We start from the raw sequence: 13338 nt of genomic DNA, 5'->3' as shown, positions 1-13338 counted from the left end.
GGGAGGGAATACTGCAAAAAAAAAAATTGACCCATATCACTTTAGCTTTGTGTATTTCACTGTACATAAATTATATTTCAATAAAATACATTAAAAAATATGAAGAAGAAAAATAATCCAATTTAAAAAACAGGCAGAAGACATGAACATACACTTCACCAAAGAACTCATTTAAGCAGCTAACAAATATATGAAGAAATCCTCTTGATCATTAGTCATTAGAGAGATGCAAATCAAAACAATGAGATATCTCATGCCAGCATTAATAGCAAAGTTCAAAAAAACAGAAAACAATATTTTCATAAGGATGTAGAGAAACTGGAACCTTCGTGCACTGTTGGTGGGACTGTAAGATGCTGCAACCACTGTGGAAAATGGTTTGGCACTTCTTTAAAAAGCTGGAAATAGAAATATCATATGATCCCAAAATCCCACTAGTAGGTATATATCCTAGAGAAATAAGAGCTGTGACACAAACAGAGATATGCACACCTATGTTCACCAAGCACTATTTACAATAGCAAAAAGATGGAAACAACCTAAATGCCCATCAACAGAGGAATGGATTCAACAAACTATGCTACATGCACACACTGAAATACTATACATCGTTAAAGAACAATGATGAATCTGTGAAACATCTCTAACATGGATGAACTTAGAAGACATTATGCTAAGTGCAATGAATCAAATCACAAAAGGACAAGTACTGTATGACACCAGTATTGTAAAAAGGCAAGAAAAGGGTTTCACAAAGAAAAGAAAATAAGACCTGTGACACTTAAAACTTTTTTGATGGTTGTGGTAGTTAAGTGGTGTGTCAACTTGACACTGGGCCTGGTTTTAAGTGGCTGGGCAGCTGGTTGTAGTTATTCCCCATGGTGAGACTGGCAATCACCTCCATGGTGGAATCTGCCACAAGCAGCTGGATAGCTGCTTTAGGGATGTGGTCTGCTTCCTGTATATAAGGAGAAACTTTGGGAATGGCCTGCATCTTTTTATCATGCTTGGTCCTTGCATGTACCCAAGTCTTCACTTAGCAGCCTGCCATGTTTCTGCTGATCTTGGGACTGTGTCTGCACTTGAACTAGTGGTCTGTCATGCTGTTTGGTAACATTGGAACTGTGTTATTTTACTTGTTGACCTTGGGCTTTTTAGCCTCAGCAGCCAGCAGCTGCCTCAGTGAAGAGGCCCCTCTAGCTCCAGTGGGCCAGGAGTAACAAGCAAAGCTGAAGCCATATGTTGAAGGGCTTTCACCTTGTCCTTAGAGCTGCCACTTTGAACTCAGACTTCCAGCCTCCAAAACTGTAAGAGAATAAATCCCTGTTTGTTGAAGCCATTCCATTTTTGGGTATTTCTATTAGAGCACACTAGAGGTAATCAAAACAATGGTTACCAGGGGCAAGTGGGGGAAAAGGGCAAAACACTAACTAGAGAGTAGACACACACTAACTTGGGTGAAAGGAATAAAAGAAATAAATGAAAACAACTTTTAAAAATATGAATGTCTAAAATAAAAAAAAATGAAAGAAAATGAGTAACAAGTGATCTGATTTGGGTCATCTTTCAGTGAAATTTTTTCAGGCTTGGAGCTAATCATATAGATTGGGGAAAATGAGAAACTAAGAGACCACATTAATTAAAACAGGTGAAGTGAATTGTTGAGGTAACCCAAATATTACCTCCTCTAGGAAGTCTTCCCTCATCTGAAATAAATAAATATTATACAATAATAATAATAATAAAAGCATAAGGCTCAAGGCAGATTTTTTTTTTTTTTTAAAACTAGTTAAGGTAAACTGTTTTTCAGTTTTAAGAAGACTTCAGGGGATATTTTTGTTTTAAGGTTTAAAGATTATCTCAGGGTAATAGTCTCAGAGCTTCATCCACTCTCCGTGGCTCAGAAACCCTACAGTCCATGAGAAGTTGAAATTCTGTTCTTCATTTCCCATTTTTGATCAGGATTCTTCTTTGATCAAAATATTTAATAACAGTATCTGGGCACCATCTAGTTCTGGTCTCAGGGTGTGGTAGTTAAATTTGTATGTCAACTTGGTTGGGCCTGGTTGAATGTCTGGGCAGCTGGTGGTAGTTATTCCCCAAGATGAGACTGACAATCAACTCCATGGGGGTTCTACCACAAGCAGCTGAGTAGCTGCCTTTGGGAATGTGGTCCGCTTCCTGTATATAAGGAGAAGCGTTAGGGATCATCCCTAGCATATGGCATGCTTGGACCCTGCATGTAGCCGTGTTCAGCAGCCTGCCATGTTCTGCCGACCCTGAGACTTACAATGGACTTAAATTAATGGCCTGCCGCGTGGTTTGGTAACTTCGGGACTGTGCCTTTTCACTTGTCGACTTTGGGTTTGTCAGCCTCAGTAGCTAGCAGCTGCCTTAGTGGAGAGATGCCTCTAGCTTCAGTGGGCTGGGAGGAAGAGGCAGAGCCCAAGCTCTAGGTTGAGGGGCTTTCACACAGCCCCTAGAGCCTGGTACTTGGAACTCGGACTTCTAAACTCCTGAACTGTAAGAGAATAAACTCCTGTTTGTTAAGATCATACCATTTGTGGTACATTTTTGTCAGAGTGGCACTAGGTAACCAAAACACAGGGCAAAAGAGGCAGTTGTTCATGGAGGCAATTAGCCACATTCCATATCCTCCTATTCCTAACTTTTTCTTCCTCTATTGTTCCAGGTGAATAGAGACCAATTGTTGTGCCTTGAATGGCTGCTTTTAAGACTCTAGGAATGAATTGAATGCAATGAATTGGGAGGTAGAACAGAAGCACTTAATACATTATTAGGCCAATCAACTGGGATGCCCAATGAAACCACGACCCTCAACCTCCAAACCTAGGAACCAAATCCCATGAGGTGTTTGGTTGTACATAAGCAGTCCCAGCAGCTACTCTTTTTTTTTATTGTCATAGTAAATATATCTACGACACAACTTTTATCAATTCAACTTTTTACAGGTTGTATAACTTATTGACAGTTATTATAATAATCAGCTGTGCAACTTTATTCTTCATCAATGTGATTTTTCCATTACCACTTTTCCCTCTCCCTCTCACCTGATAACCACTAATAAACTTCAGTCTCTATACATTTGCCTTGTCTTGTCTTTTTATATAAGTGAGGTCATACAAGATTTGTTCTTTTGTGAATGACTTACTTTGCTCAGCATAATGTTATGAAGTTCCACCCATATGTGTAGCATATATCAAGACTTCATTTCTTCTACTGGCTGAGTAGTATTGGATTGATCATTTTTTAAAGATAAATCAATAGTCATTGTTTACATGATTATGACCACATAAATATTGTTCACAGCTGAGCCATGGATTGTACTGTGATTATATTACATTTTCTTATATAGCTGCCTGGGCCTCCCTTAACAATTGCCTCTTTTATATATGACTGTCACTTTTCTAGCAGGGTCATAGATTTAAAAAAAATTTCCTACGTAATGAAAAAGAAGAAAGTGCCAGTGAAGTTCATGTGAGTTAACAGAACAGCATCACAAATATTTATTGTAGGTTTCCAATATGTCAATTACAACAAATTAACTTTTTCACAGGACATGAAAGTGATTATAATTGTTTCATAGGACAATTTCTAAAGTTTTAGATGTTTTAAAGGTCTTATAATGCTTAAATTATACTTCTGACGAATGACTTATACGTTCAGATAAGGAAACAGTCAGTAACAATTGCAAATATTCACACAATTTTCAATATTATCCAGAAAAACAAGATGGATGCCATTGAAAATGTTCTCAGTTTAAAATGGAATGAAATAAAATTTTTAGTGTGTTAATTTCCTAGGGGCTAGTTCAAAGCTTAAGGCACACGCCAAGGATCACTACTTGCAGATAGACACAGGTCAGTAATACCACAAAATGGGTATTTTATAAGAACAGAAATTTATTGCCTCACAGTTCTGGAAATTAGTAGTCCAAATTCAGGGCGTTGGCAGGGCCACTATCTCTTCCCCGACTGAAGGGGGAAGATTCTTTCTTGTCTCAAACTAATTAGAGCAAATTAAGGGATCCTGTGTTCTTTTCCTTGCCTAGCCAGAGAAGTTTTTGGTATCTGCCAGCCCTAGTGTGCGTGACACATAATAAGGACTCAATACATTGTTGTCAAATGAAGGAATAAATAAGCACTGAAAAAGTAAAGTCTAAATGAAACAACAAAAGAAATTTTTTTCAGTTAGAGATAGATGTTTGTGTCAACTACTCCCTGATTTCATAGCCCAGTCTCCTGCCAGTAGTATAGAAAAAACAAATTGATTCAGTTCTACAGTCACAGTGAAACAAGTTATCTTCATATATGTATATACGCAGGAGAAATAACAGTGCTTGTGAATCAATACTCCTTTCTCCATGAATTCAGTCCTATTTGAAGTTGGCTCAGAGTTTTGAGTTTTGCAGGGAAAACGAAAAAAGTATGTTTGTCAGAAGTGGGATTCGAACCCACGCCTCCAGGGGAGACTGCGACCTGAACGCAGCGCCTTAGACCGCTCGGCCATCCTGACTCACTGCGTACTGTGTTTACTTACTTCCCTTAAGAAATTTATACACTGTTGTATTATGTCTAAACGGTAAAATTTTCACTTGTTCTCGTCAAGGGGCCGAGCCACACAAAGGTTGGTCCTTGCCGAGCCGATCTCCCTTGGACAGTGAATCCGGACGACCCAGTGCCGTGACGTACTGTGTGGCTGAGCAGCCAGCGGGAAGGAGGGATTAAAAAAAAAGGCTGCGGAGGAAAACACCCCGGCTGAGCAAGGCCAAGTCTTCCATCTAGGGGCTGCACTCGGCGTCGGCTGTCCTCTGCATTCCGGGTCCCGTGTCGTTTGCTGATGAGGTCGAATAACATTCTGCAAGGAGAGGAATAAAGATGAGTCTGTCCTCTTTTCAACGAAGGCTCCACTTGTTTCGGAATTTTGGGTATAAAACACTCCTAAAAATGAAAGGTAGATTTAGAGCTTCCACTTCTCTCTTATACCCAATTCCAGAGCTGTTTCTTCGGGAGCGTTGGTGGTATAGTGGTGAGCATAGCTGCCTTCCAAGCAGTTGACCCGGGTTCGATTCCCGGCCAACGCAGTTACTCCTTTTTCCCTCAAGTAAAGTTACCCAGGGTTTGGTTTTAAACTACAAGTTTCGGATCTTTGTCACACTGCTACTGCCTTCCACTATACTTCTCAATTTTTCCATTGACGCCAGTGGGTCTCTTTCTCGGCACAGCCGTGTTTTGGCGGAATCAGACTCTGAAGGCAAATTCTTCCTTATTTAAACTTCCAACTCAGGAAATCTTTGGTACAGTTTGGGCTTTTGGATCTTTTGTTTGAAACTGGGCTTCCAAAGAGGCCTTAATGTCTGTATTTGCCAGATTAATACGGTAGCCATGGACCACCAGTGACTACTGAGCAATTGAAACGTGGTCAGTACGACTGGGGAGGAACTGCATCTTCAAATTTATTTAACTTTAATTAATTAAAATTGAAAATTTAAAACGGATACTCAATTCAGCTATTGGAAACGTTTCAGCACATTTGAAATAACTTGGTTATATGAATCTACATTGCCAACTATAAATTTTACGAAACCTAAATACAGATCAAGTATTTTCGATGAAAAGGTAACGTCCCAACTTGAAAAGTGCTCTAAGTGTAAAATACTTATCAAATTTGGAAGACTATGTACGAAAAAACTAATAAACATTATTTTTATATTGATTACATGTTGCAGTAATATTCGTTTGGATATATTGGGTTAATATAATTTATTATTAAAATTAATGTTTACCAATTACTTTTTTAATGTAACTATTAGTCAATTAAAAATTGCATAAGAGGTTAGCGTTATGTTTCTATTAGCATGCGGTGGTCTAGATAAAATAAGGTACAATTTAGCTAGCGATCAACACAACTTTTCAACTAATTTAGTGTCAATTTACAGATACATTCTTAAGTCACTATTTTAAAACACCGGCTACCGCCGTCCTCGTTAGTATAGTGGTGAGTATCCCCGCCTGTCACGCGGGAGACCGGGGTTCGATTCCCCGACGGGGAGGTTGGTGTTCGCTTTTCCCCCTCCTCGCTTATTGTTTTGTTTCCTCTTTACACCGTAGCAAAATTTTAAGTTCATTTAGAGAGTTCATGTGTCTTGCATTCGATGCTCATGGATGATGAGCAAGGGGACAAAAGGGTGCAGTTAGTTTGATCTTGGTTCTGGATTAAAGATACTGGGTGATTAATCTTGAAAGCAAGTTTACACTTACTCGCTATTTAGTGATGTTCTGCTGCCTCTGGGTTTCTCGCCTCTCTTTCCCACAACTTCCTGTTATGCACTGAAGAGAGTTGCAGGGTCCAGGCTCTGCTTTAAGTCAGGACTCCGGATTCTCACATTTCCTTCATGCTACCCACCGCACCGAAGACTCACCAGGCACTTCAGCTTTGTTTTCTCCCTTGCATGTCGCCATTCAGCAGTGGTCACCCTAAATTCTCAAGTCTGGACTCTTTCCACTGTTATAATCAGGGTGTGCAAACTTGTGAAACAACCTCCTCTACGACGGGTGATGGGAAATAAGCAAAGATTTTATGTCTATACCAAGCACAGAGAAATGAACTCTGCTCTGACAATCAGGAGACCTGTTTCCTGTCAACGTCTGAATCCCTTTACTTTCTGTCTGATTTTGTTGCTCTTTCAGTGCCTTCAAGCAAATTTTAAAATATTTTGTCCAGAGTTTATAATTGTTATTGTGAATGATTAGTCCCATGTAAGCTACTCCGCCATTATGGAAACAGGCCTTTCTTTTTCATTTTATTCATAGGGTTTTTGAAGCTCAGAAGTTCCTAATTTTTTCTTTTTTTAATTGTTATCGTGATTTGGGTGAAAGTTTACTGAGCAAATTCATTTCCCATACAGCAGTTCATACACATTTTGCTTAAAAATATGGAACACTTCACGAATTTGCGTGTCATCCTTGTGCAGGGGCCATTCTAATCTTCTCTATATCGCTCCAAGTTTAGTATACGTGCTGTCAAAGCAAGCACCAAAAGGTCCTAATTTTTATTAGTCAGATATTTTCCTGATCATTTCTTTAGAAAAGTCTGTCCTACCCCAAGATCAGATTAGCTTTTACATCTATTTTCTTATAGTGATTTTTATTTACTTATTTAATTATGGCATGATCTCTTTAATTCTTTTTGTAATTATTTTGAAGTATAACAAGGGGCAAGGCTATATAGCTCTATTCCTCCCCACTGCACATGGTTCTCAGGTCAATTTATTAAATAATCCATCCTTCATCTACTGATTTGAAGTGACATAATTGGTGGATACTCACCCATCTACCTCTTTGACACAAAGCAAAGGAAAAACTGGGAGACATCTGTGACTCTAGTCCCAGCTTGAATTCACGATATATTTATGGTTAAGCCAGAAGATAACAAGCTTCCTCTTGGATATTGTGGATGATTAATTGTAAGCCAGAGGCTTGCTCTCTTATTTTGCTGTCCCTTGTGTAATTTACTGCTCATGTTCTTTGGTTTTGTTTTGATATTTAACTATATAAGTGACATTCCATTTTGATTTCTAGGACATCTTTGACTCGAGACCGATATGTTAATCATGAACTCAGGAAATGGCAATATTTCTCTTGGGTGTTGTGAATGATTGGGATGGTATAAAGTTTTCTCTATTATGTATACTGGCTGGCTCTTTTCCACATGGATTTAGGAAGCGGAGTTCAACATCTGGGCTTGGAGGCTTCACTCTGCACAGTTCTCTTTTGAGAAAAACAGACACATGCACCATACTTTTGCTACCAAGCCCCAAAAAACTACACTCACTGCCCTGAGTCAGTTTCAACTCATAACAACCCCTAGATTGCTCAGTGTTCCCTCCAAGGAGTAGCTGGTGGGTTGTAACTGCCAGCTTTCTGGTTAGCAGTCAAATGCCTTAGGCACTAGGCCACCAGAACTCCTACTTTGGTTATAATGTATTATAATACACCCACATCTGTAGCCTTTCACTATTGAATTCTTCAGAACTTTTCATGCCCTCATGCCCTAACAGTCCTGTAACAGGATAGTGGCTGGAAGGTTTTCTTTTTTTAGTTTTAGTTTGGTTTCATTTTTATTTTATGTTTTTGTGTTTGTTCATTGTGATAAGACATGTGCATTGGTTTGTTCAACAACCGATCCAACCCCATTCTGGTCTGCTGTCCTGTACTGCAGAGGCTAGAAAGACAAACACAACGTTCTCTAGATTTTCCTGCAGCTGGGCTCTGGTTATGATTTAGATTCTGCCAACCAGATATAGTTGAGCAAGACTTTGATTCGAAACTGAGTTATATGGGAAAGAGACAGAGACTCAATTTTGCTGGTCTAATAGTGGCAAATACAGCTTTGCTCTAAAACTGAAAATTACGTCTGCTTCCTGATTTGTTTTGTGATAGTTCACTATATAAAGTGATATCCCTATATACAGTGTAGTTTTGGGAGTCATTCCTGGAAACTCAGCTTGATGCCTGTTTCTTTCAGTTTTCCCAATGATTCTGTAAATTATCTGTACAATTTAATAAATCGCTGTGTATTTAAATGTATTTGCAATTAAGAACCCTACTATGCTCATCTTTGAATAATAAGTAATCCACATAATCTCTCCAGACTGGTATTTATACTTTAATATTGCATTGATTCTTTTTGCTCCTCCCTCATTGCACACTTGAATGCTATGATAATTCACACACACACATACCCATGCACCATCTTAAGCAGGAGAGTTACGTAGCAAAAACAAAGAATAAATTTTAATGAAACAATTCACACAAATGTTGTTGTTGTTAGGTGCCGTTGAGTCATCTCCGACTCATGGAGACCCTATGTGCAACAGAACGAAACACTGCCTGGTCCTGTGCCATCCTCATGATCCTTTCCATATCTAAGCATGTCGTTGTAGCCACTGTGTCACTTCATCTTGTTGAGGGCCTTCCCGTTTTTCGTTAACCCTCCACTTTACCAAGCATAATATCCTTCTCCAGAGAATGGTCCCTTTTTACAACATGACCAAAGTAGGTGAGATATTCTTGCATCCAAGGAGCATTCCGGCTGCACTTCTTCCAAGACTGTTACTTCTTTAAGCAGTCCATGGTACTTCCAGTATTCTTCATCAGTACTACAACTCAAAAGCATTGACTCTTCTTTGGTCTTCCTTATTCATTGTCCAGCTCTCACATGCATATGAGGCAACTGAAAATACCATGGCTTGTGTCAGGTGCACCTTAGTCTTCAAGGAGATATCTTTGCTCTTCAGCACTTGAAAGAGGTCTTTTGCAGCAGATTGGCCCAATGCAATATGACATCTGATGTCTTGACTGCTGCTTCATTGGTGTTGACTGTAGAACCAAATAATATGAAGTTCCTGACAAATTCAATCTTTTCTCCATTTATCATGATGCTGCTTATTGGTCCAGTTGTGAGGATTTTTGTTTTCTTTATATTGAGGTGTAATCCATAGTGCAGACTGTAGTCTTCAATCTTCATCAGTAAGTGCTTCAAGTCACCTCATTTTCAGCAAGTGAAGTTGTGTCGTCAGTGTATCGCAGGTTGTTAATGATTCTTCCTCCAATCCTGATGCCACATTCTTCTTCATATAGTCCAGCTTCTTGGATTATTTGCTCAGAATACAGATTGAATAAGTATGGTGAAAGGATACAACCCTGACACACTTCCTTCCTGATTTTAAACCATGCAGTGTCCCCTTGATCTGCTTGAACAACAGCCTCCTGGTCTATGTACAGGTTCCTCATGAGTACAATTAAGTGCTCTGGAATTTCTTCCCAATGTTATCCATAATTTGTTATGATCTGCATAATTGAACACTTTTTTTGCATTCTATTCAATTCACACAAATAAGTATATCATAAATACGAAATAGTATATCATAAATACATAAATAGAAAATAACAAAATGAGCATCATTGCATTTCAATACCCTTCTTAGAAAACAGAATATCATTACTTTTACTGTTGATGCTTCTTATATTCTCCTCCTTGATGTATCTCTCTCCCTTATTCTGAATTTTACATTTATTATCCCATTGGTTTTTGTAATAGTTTTACTACATATGCATATATTACCAAATATTATATTATTTAGATTCCCATGTTTTTGAACTTCATAGAGCTACTACCATAAAGTATGCACTCTTTTACAATCATTGCAACTAGAGTTTTCTTCAGTAAATACTATTTTTATGAGATTCATCCAATTTGAAGCACCTAGCCAGGAATGGTATTCAGAATATTTGAAGCTGTTACAGGTGTGTGTGTGTACACACACATTTATTTATTTATTTATCTATTTACATATATTCATATACAATAGGTTGGCAGTTCAAACCCACCAGTTGCTCCACAGGAGAAAATGAGGCAGTCTGTTTCTGTAAAGATTTACAGCCTTGGAAACCCTGTGGGACAGTTCTACTCTGTTGTATAGGGTTACTATGAGTTGGAATCAACTTGAAGACAGTGGGATTGTGTTGCAGTTCTCTAGTGCTGCTAACACAAAAACATCACAAGTGAATGGTTTAACAAACAGGAATTTATTCTCCTACAGTTTAGGAGGTTGGAAGTCCAAATTCAGAGTGCCAGCTCTTGGGGCTGGGTGAAGGCTCCTTGACCTCAGGCTTCAGCTCTGCCTTATTCTAGGCCCACTGAAGCTGGAGGCTACCTGTAACTCAGGCAGCTGCTGGCTGCTGAGGACAATGAATCCAAGGTCAGCAAGTAGAATGGCACACTCCTAAGGTCAGCAGACAAGATGGCAGGGCACTTGTTCAAGTCCAGGAACAATCCTAAGATTGGCAGGCAATATGTCAGGCCACTGGTTATGAAGACTCAGCCAAATGCAGAACACAAATGTGCCAAAAGCTAGAGACTGTTCTCAAAGCTTCTCTTTATATACTGGATGCAGGCCGCACCCCAAAGGCAGCTACTCAGCTGCTCACAGCAGATTCCACCATGGAGGTGATTATGGTCTCATCATGGGGAATACCTACATCTAGCTGCCCAGCCACTGAAAATCACTGCCCAGCCAAGTTAACTACTACAGTTTGGTTTTGGTATTACATATACTTTAAAAATATCATCTTTTATTCATTGTAAATATGTCTCTGTGTGTGTGCATGAATACACACATATTATAAAACTGATTTGCAGGTAATATAATATATTTGCAAGTATTATATGTGGTGGAATTCCTTTTGCCTTGATTCTTTAGAAAAAGCAGCTTGAGAGATTTTTTTCTCCTAAGCCCTGATAAGTAACAAAGAGGCTTTGTTACTTCTGTCTAGGTTGATTGATATTTTCTAGGTAAGCTATAACCAAGGATGCCTTAATATTTTTTGTCCAGCCCTGGGTTACAACCTGCCCTGTGATTGGTATGTACCTTGTAGGGATTGGTCAATGTACTATGCAAATGAAGTGATTGTGGATAATGCATAGCCTACTATGCAAATGAAGTATCTGTGGCTAATTGGCAGAGGATTGGTCAATTTGTGGCCCCTGCTGGAAGGGGCCATGCCTTAAAAGTGACATGAAATTTTGTATATATGCAGCCAATCCCACACAGGTTTTTCAAACATAAAGAAGTAGGAAGAGAAGCAGCAGGAAGAGTCAGAAGGAAGAAGAGAAAAGAAGCAGAGAATGAGAGGAGCAAGGAACCTCCGAAAAGAAATGTAGCACTAAAGTCAGTGAGGGGCCCAGCAGAGTCAGCTATGACAGACAGCAGGATCCTGTCTTGAGGGTTACTGAGAAGGTACTTGCCCAGCTGAGAGGAGCTGAGAGAACTGATCTGCACTGAAGAAGGGAGACTTTACCTATTTGCTTCCTGATTCTGATGCTGAATTGTAACTGTTGATCCTGATCCTGAATTGTACCCTGTTTTTTCCTTAATAAATCATTTAATTGTAAGTATGGTCCATGAGTTCTGTGTGGCCATTCAATGGATTATCAAACCCAAAAGAAAAGAGGAGAGTATCATGGGAGGGATGGCTGGTGTCTGAATTGGTAAAACAGTTGGCGAATGAAGATATGTCTGACCTCCACCTCATAGAGATGTGATTTTGCCTTACATTCTACTCCCTCAAGTTAGACAGGTTCTAACGTTACTCCTGCTCCTACCGTTTTACAGTATGTCAAATCTTTCTAATTATCTCCAAGTTATGGATCAATTAAACAATTATCTATATAATCTTAGGTGTGATACAGCTATCATTAACTAAATGATGCTTCTCTCTGAGTCTTGGTCATGGGACACTGCATCAAATTCCTTTAATTTCTTCTCTAATATGTTGAGAAACATTAGGTAACTTGTATCAATAACATTCATCAAACGATTCATCATAAACATCATGTTAGGAAAAACATTCTACTCATAAGTAGAATGTTTTTCCTAACATGATGTTTATGATGAATCTTTTGTCATTTCTTGTTGAACTAATAGCATTAAATAGTATTAATTTTTTTTCTAGCATTTTAAACTGTTGTCTGGAGGTTTATACAAAACCTAATCACAAAAATTGTTTATTGGAATGACATATATAATTAGGTTGACCTCACCCATTCAGGCTGGACGGGGGCAATGCAGTGTGGAGGTTAAGTGTGTGAGCCCTGTTGTCATTCTGTTTGAATCTTGGCTCTATTTGTCTCATATTCCTCACCTATAAAAGGAGGTAATGATGATATCTATAGTTTTCAAATTAGTTGATATATGTTTAGAATGTTGCCTGGCAGTGAGTAAGAATTAATTATACTTTTATTCCTAAACTGATGTAGTTAATGGTCACGGCAGGAAAATGTTTAGAGTTTGAAAAATCTTGTCCCATAAAATGGAAATAAAATTCAACAGGAATGGGAAAAGGGGCCACCTGCACCTCAGCTATTTCTTAGCCCCAGATTTCCCTATGGTCCCATCCACTGCACAGCCTCCATCCTGTGCCCAGAAGGGCCAGCAGGCTGGTGCCTTCAAAGTGACCTATTATTACTGTCTGCCTGCTGTCTTAGTACCAAGGGTCCATGGAGGCTGCAGTTACCACAAGTAGCCACAGGAAAGGGTGACTCCAGACAAGGTGTCTGGTGGTACAGTGGTTAAACATTCAGCAGCTAACAAAAGGTCAGTGGTTCGAACCCCCCGAAGATGTGACTGTCTGTTACAGCCTTGAAAACCCTACAAGGCAGTTCTACCCTGTGAGATGGAATTGACTCCATGGCAATGGGTTTGGCTTTACTGGCTGATAGTGGGTAGCCATGTTTTTGGGGATCCAGATTGACAGT

General features: G+C 39.1%; 1 protein-coding gene and 4 non-coding genes across 5 annotated transcripts in view; 3 read left to right on the top strand and 2 right to left on the bottom strand.

The window, feature by feature from the left end:
• Positions 1-13338, top strand: part of LOC103194414 (low affinity immunoglobulin gamma Fc region receptor II) — a 143228-nt gene that overhangs the window by 61191 nt on the left and 68699 nt on the right. The window lies entirely within an intron of this gene.
• Positions 4454-4536, bottom strand: TRNAL-CAG. Its single transcript has one exon. It is a non-coding gene; the product is annotated as a tRNA-Leu (tRNA).
• Positions 5033-5104, top strand: TRNAG-UCC. Its single transcript has one exon. It is a non-coding gene; the product is annotated as a tRNA-Gly (tRNA).
• Positions 6002-6073, top strand: TRNAD-GUC. Its single transcript has one exon. It is a non-coding gene; the product is annotated as a tRNA-Asp (tRNA).
• On the bottom strand, positions 6950-7056 carry LOC122149746. Its single transcript, XR_006163309.1, has one exon. It is a non-coding gene; the product is annotated as a U6 spliceosomal RNA (small nuclear RNA).

The sequence above is a fragment of the Orycteropus afer genome, unplaced genomic scaffold, assembly GCF_000298275.1.
Source record: "Orycteropus afer afer isolate SDZICR_OR568_19922 unplaced genomic scaffold, OryAfe1.0 scaffold00044, whole genome shotgun sequence".
Lineage (NCBI taxonomy): Eukaryota > Metazoa > Chordata > Mammalia > Tubulidentata > Orycteropodidae > Orycteropus > Orycteropus afer.
This window is presented reverse-complemented; position numbering and strand designations above follow the sequence as displayed.